We start from the raw sequence: 6322 nt of genomic DNA on the forward strand, positions 1-6322 counted from the left end.
AAACCAGTATTTGGAGCTATGCCTTCACAAGCATTCACCTGACTCCCTGCCTGGAATTGAGCCCATATGCTAACGTCTCCTTGTACACCTAATTTAGCCAAAATCCTGTGCTCATCTTTAAGCTGATGACCCTAAAGAGAGAGCATATCCTCACTGTAATGCACGAGAGCCAACTCTACAGAGCTTGAAAATTCAAAGTTTAAAGGGCTTATGTCTGGCATTTCAATAAAGGACACTTATTTAGTCCTACACAGATAATTGTGATAAATCAAGGCTTGAAAGTCCTTTGAAACACGTGGGAAGCAATTTTATTTCAAAGGATCCTTTTAAGATAAAAATGACCAAACTAGAGAATGTCCACCCAGAATACACACACACACACACGCAAACACACACATCTTATTAATGTGACATAAACATGTATTATTAGATTAAACAATAAATAGTTATTTGGTAATAATGAACAGAAGTTAACCTCTAAAGTCACAGAGGTTCAAAATACGTGCCTATGAGTAGCGTCTGCATTGTTAACATCAGGAAAGCACACAGCGTAATAATGTGATTTGATTTACAGAGTTTTCCACCATCCATTTACAGAATGCTTTCGCACATGATTCTTCCAAGAAGTCCTTTGAGAGCATGGTGGGAGGGCAGGATCACCGCTCCTCATTAACGAGGGGTTGGCCAAAGCCCAAAGAAGCCAGTCATGTCTGGGGCTCCCGTGTTCCCTCCAGGAGCGTCTCCCCACTTTACTGCACTCACGAGGCTGTGGTTCTGTGTCTAGCGCCGCGTGTGACTCCCCCACACGTCTACACGCCTGCTCAGCGCAGCTCGAGTACCACCACGGACGCCCTAGTACAATGATGTGAACGCAGGGGCCAGCCCCAGGCCTGGCAGGACATCCCAGGTAGCTGCGGATGATTTGCAAGGTGCACACTACAGAGCTCTACCCCAGAGAGGAAGAAGTCAGGTCGCTGAAGAGAATCACACTTGCAAACGTAGGGACAAGATCCAGGGTCATATTTGGGAGCTGGCTGTGGTGGAACTCACCCAGTTGTCTTAGTCACCTCTTCCTCCATATTGGCCGTTAACCTCTTACCTAATCAATCTGCACCATCAGTGTGTTGGCTGAAATGCTGAGGAGACCAGTCCAGGTTTCCAGTCAAAATGTGCATTCGAATGACTCTGGGCAGCCACCTCCTGGAGAAGATGGAGGAATGTCCCTAGTGACAGGACAGAGCAAGATACGGTCTAGGACCCTCGGCTTTGGGTTCAGACCCCAATTCCAATATTGGCCTCCTGCAAAGAATATGCATGTCTCACTCTCTTTGTATATAAATTGCATCTTACTTCAGCATGTTTCTGTGAAGATGACATATGCACGAAATGTAAATAAAATTTTCACAGCATCTACTCCATAAATACCAGATACAAATCCCCATCACAGATTTAGGGAAGTTAGCTGATACCCCCAACTTGCTTTGTTACAAGAAAAAAACGAAATATATGATTTATTTCTTTTATTTTCTTTAATACTTTCCCACCTTATTAAGGTTAACAGGGTCCTTATATATGTACATACTGGCCGTGGGATGCCTGGGTGGCTCAGTGGTGGAGCGTCTGTGATCCCGGAGTGATCCCACATCGGGCTCCCTGCACGGAGCCTGCTTCTCCCTCTGCCTGTGTCTCTCTCGCTCTCTCCGTGTCTCTCATGAATAAATAAATAACCTCTTTAAAAAATAAAATAAACATTTGCTGTAAGTTTTCAGTGACATTTAAACTGAATTATCTTTCCATAAGTAAGCTTCTTTAGGCACATTGGTTTGCATTTTATAGAAATGGAACATCCAACACACAGAACATCCAAGTCCTTTATCTTTAGGTCACAAATAGCAAAGGTGCATAATTTGGAAATGTTACAGACACGATTCCAAATCTCAGCTAAACTCTTTCCCAAATTGCACCCACTCAGTTAGTCTTTAATGAAAATAGAGAACAAAAACAGTTGCTTAAACGTAGCACTGCGTGAGATTCTGATCACTAAGAAGTCCCTTAAAGAGCAGTAAGCCGTGATTGCTGCAAAGCTCAGAACACCAGCAAGGCTTAATTGCAAAGTAGTTAACAGAAGGCCACAAATTCTGTTTTCCTAACAGGAGCTGAGAGCTACGGATGTCATTTCGTCATGCACTAGAATGGCACTGCTTCTCGTGAGTGTGGCACAGAAACTCCACGTCACCTCTCTCTCTCTCTCTCATTTTGTATAAGCTTCTAGGAGCATAGCATGGCCTCCCCTCCAGCAGCACAGGCGTCCACTAAGCCGTACTGGCCTCCTCTCTTCCTCCATCTCTTAGCAGCCGCCTTGACCAACCGGCAGCCATTAGCTCCCAATTGGTGTCCCAGGGACAGCCGTCCACCCAGTTGTTAAATTTCTCCAAAGAGGGTTATCCAACCTTGATCTTTTTCTTCCTGGGTAGTTTTGTGCGAACCAATCAGAATCCATGGCTTTAAAATCAGCCACCAACTGACTTGAGAATGCTCCGTGAGACTCCAAAGCATCAATTTCATTCATTGTTAATACTGCCTTTTCCAGAACGTTTGGAGTAGCATATGTTGAGGTCCAAGTAAAAGTTGATCTTTTGGATTCTGGGAAACATACACAAAATCTCACACATATGCTTTTGGATTATAATGAGTAGCCAGAGCTTTTTCTTTTCCTATAATCAGCATTGCAGATCTACCATCAGTCATGAAAGAATTTGCAGCTGTCCGTGTGCCACGGGTCTTGATGGATGCAGGTTTCAGTTTGACCACCTGCTCCAGAGATGAAGGACAAATGCCATTATCGTTGTGAACTGTATCTGTTTCTGGTATTTTGAAGGATACAGCATTAGACAGGAGTCCTGTGGCCACGCTGTAAGCACAGCACGCACTCATCCTGGTCCGGTTGGGAATCAGCTAAGGCAGTGGCCAGCCCATCTGCAGAAGGGCCCATTTTCTCACTGGTGAAGAACTTGATCACTGTAGGGAACTCCCACAATGGAAATTCAATCTGAAGTTAGAGATTAAAGACACTTGCTGACCTGGAGTCTTGGCCTCATTGAGATCAAGAACCATTTTCCTCATTTTCCTTGAATGACAATACAGACATCAGACTGTCATGACCACACCACACTGCCCAGAAGCTATCAAGCCAACACCTGTGGTCTTGGCTGGGTGAACAGAGATGAAACCGTGGTGACAGCGTGAGCAAGAGTCTTTGTCAGGGAAGCCAGCTCCACATGCAGCCTCTCTAGCGACACGGCTAGTTTCACTTCCTATATATCTGGACCAAAGATGATACAATCGACGACTTCCTTTGGGACGTGCGTCTGATGCTACAAACCTGAAAGTGCTGCTGTAGCCAAACCATATGGCATCAGGTCCTTCTTCCCTGTGCCTGCCTGCAAAAATGGAACGTGAACATCATCCACCATCACGATACTCCTTGTGTTGGGGTTGGCTAAGGTTTTCTTTGATTTGGTCTGGACAGCTAGGGCAGCTCTTCCTTGGAAGAACAGCTCAGAGCTCTTACAGAAAATCTGAGTGCCCAGTTTCTCGGGAAGATTTTTTTTAATGTGCTGGGACTAAACCAAAATTTATTTCTTAAGCTGAAAAAAAATAGGGGAATGTTAAGGTCTGAATCTGTTTCATACACAGACTATGCCCAGAAGCACTGAAATATGCTCCTTTGGAATCTGAGTCTCTGTAAGGACCTAACATTGTAGAATATTTAGCAATCAGTGCTGATTTTTGGTTGATCAATTCAACGGTTGGGAGTGATAGTCATACTGTTCATGATACCCTCTATTCTTTAACTACTCTTACTTTGTCTTTTTATTATTAATATTATTCGTGAGAGTCGCAGAGACACAGGCAGAGGGAGCCTGATGCATAACTTGATCCCAGGACCCTGGGATCACCTCCTGAGCCAAAGGCAGACACTCAATCACTGGCTGGCTGGCTCCAGAAGGGAGCCATCCAGGCACCCCTTTTTTGTTTTTTTTAAATCTAATAATAAGGTGGCAAAATAAAATAGATGTGTTTTCATGCGGATAGAATAACCCCAACATAAGCTTAAAGCTCATTTATGTAAAAATCCTACCCTTGACCTCTGCATTCATATGTCCATACTTATGTGCACATACACAGACATATACACACGCTCATCAAAAGTTGATGGTCATTGGTTTATTCATATGTTTTTTTCACTTATGTAGAGCTATGAGGAAACAGTTGGTATTAGCAATGAAGACTCTTTCATTAATGTAATTTTTTGGAATTTTACAAAACGTCTTGATAATTAGCATTTTCCAGTCTTTTGATTTTTTTTTTTTTTTTTTTTTTTGGCTTCTGGAGTTCTAGGTAACAAATAGGCTTTCTTTTTACTTGTTTGATACATATATCTGATTTCTGTGCTGCATGAAAAATGCCAACTGAGGGTTTTTTTTCCTTCCGTGAAGAATTTTCACAGTGTTCTGAAGGAAATACAGAAAATACAAGATAAGCTACTGCATGAAATAAAATTCATAAAAAGCCCTTCCTGAGTGGTTCTCCAAGAAGCATCCCCTGCAACTTTCTGCAGAGTGTTAAGTTTATCTCTTTGATTCAGTGGTACAAGCCAGCCTCCACTTTCATCCTGCAGATGTAGGGTAGTTTACTTTTCAAGTAGGTCATAAAACACCCTGTTTATAAAGCACTTAGCTACACTGCACAATGCAAAGAATAACATGTTCAAACACACAGAGAAGCCTTTCCTAAGGAATTTGAGATTTAAAAGCATCACAGTACAATGAATCATTCACAGAAATCTGCCTTGCAGGATTCATCTTTGAACTTAAAGAACAATTTCAAGGGCCAGCACTCCAAAATTTGCCAAAATAGGCAGACTTCTCCCCTCCCGTCCTATTGTGTTTGATAGCAGAGCTGAATACAGCACTGGCTTTTGCAATTCTGTGTCAAGGTTATAGAAAGTCAATTATTAACACCCATTGCTCAGTTAATGTGTTAACATAGATTCGCCAACCATCCATCAGTGAAGTATTTGGACGTTAATTTTACACCAGTAAACAGCAAGGGGACTGGGCATGATTTGGAGTAAGAGCTCCCCAAAGGTTTCTCAACGTTGCGAGCATTGACATTGGGGCTGGATATTGCTTTCTTGGGGGTCGTCCTGTGCTCTCCAAGGTATCAAGCAGCATCTTTCACTTGAACTTTTCCATGCATGTAGCCTAGCATCTCTTGTCTACCTTGTGGTTACCAAAACGTCTCCAGATATTGCCAGTGATCCACTGGGGAAGAGAATTGCCCTTGTTGAGAAGCAATGTAATTCTCACTTTCAGGATTTTTAAATTACTATGTTAAACCACTCACACAGTGGTGAGTCTGTTGTGCAGCCAAGTTGGAGAACCAGTGGCCTATTCCTTTTGTGATTCAAGTCCTGGTCTCCAAGTCAGGAGCATCACGTGGAAATTTATTAGAAAAGCATATTCTGGGTGTACCTGGGTGGCTCAGTGGTTGAACATCTGCCTTCTACTCAGGCCTTGATCCTGAAGTTCCGGGATCGAGTCCCACGTCGGGCTCCCTGCAGGGAGCCTGCCTCTCCCTCTGCCTGTGTCTCTGCCTCTCTCTGTGTGTCTCTCATGAATAAATAAATAAAATCTTAGAAAGAAGAAAGTAAGAAGATAAGGAAGGAAGGAAGGAAGAAAGAAAGAAAGAAAGAAAGAAAGAAAGAAAGAAAGAAAGAAAGAAAGAAAGAAAAGAAAGGAAAAGGAAAGAAGAAAAGAAAGAAAAGAAAAGAAAAGAAAAGAAAAGAAAAGAAAAGAAAAGAAAAGAAAAGAAAAGAAAGAAAAGCAGCTTCTGAGACGTACAGAATCAGAATCTGCATTTCACCCAGATCTCCAGGTCATCTCAGTGCAGCTCAGGTCTTCAACAAAACTCCCTCTCTTCTCTGAGGAGTCTCCTCAACTCCCAAGTCCTGCTGAACTGGCAATCCCTGCTCGCTGGTACAATGGTTGTGTCAGCAGCTTCGTGGGGAAGATAGTGGCTGGAGTGTGGAATTGGGTCAGAATCCATGGCTAGATGGAGGGTAACTCGAATTTTCTCTAGAGAGTTTGTGTCCTTAAAAGATTCAAGAGATTGTGTTGGTTCTTGTTGGAAGACTATAAGGAGAGGTGGTAGGAAAGGACAAGTGAATAAAATGGCAGGAGTCCCTCCTGCTGTCGTCCTGCAGGTCTTCCTCCTCTTTAGCCCTTCTTTTCTTCTTCGCCCTGTTTTATAGATTTAC

General features: G+C 42.9%; 1 pseudogene; it reads right to left on the reverse strand.

Moving 5' to 3' along the window:
• Window positions 1-301: 301 nt before the first annotated feature.
• LOC125754663 (trifunctional enzyme subunit beta, mitochondrial-like) lies at window positions 302-6111 on the reverse strand (annotated as a pseudogene).
• Window positions 6112-6322: the final 211 nt, after the last annotated feature.

The sequence above is a fragment of the Canis lupus genome, chromosome X, assembly GCF_003254725.2.
Source record: "Canis lupus dingo isolate Sandy chromosome X, ASM325472v2, whole genome shotgun sequence".
Classification (NCBI taxonomy): domain Eukaryota; kingdom Metazoa; phylum Chordata; class Mammalia; order Carnivora; family Canidae; genus Canis; species Canis lupus.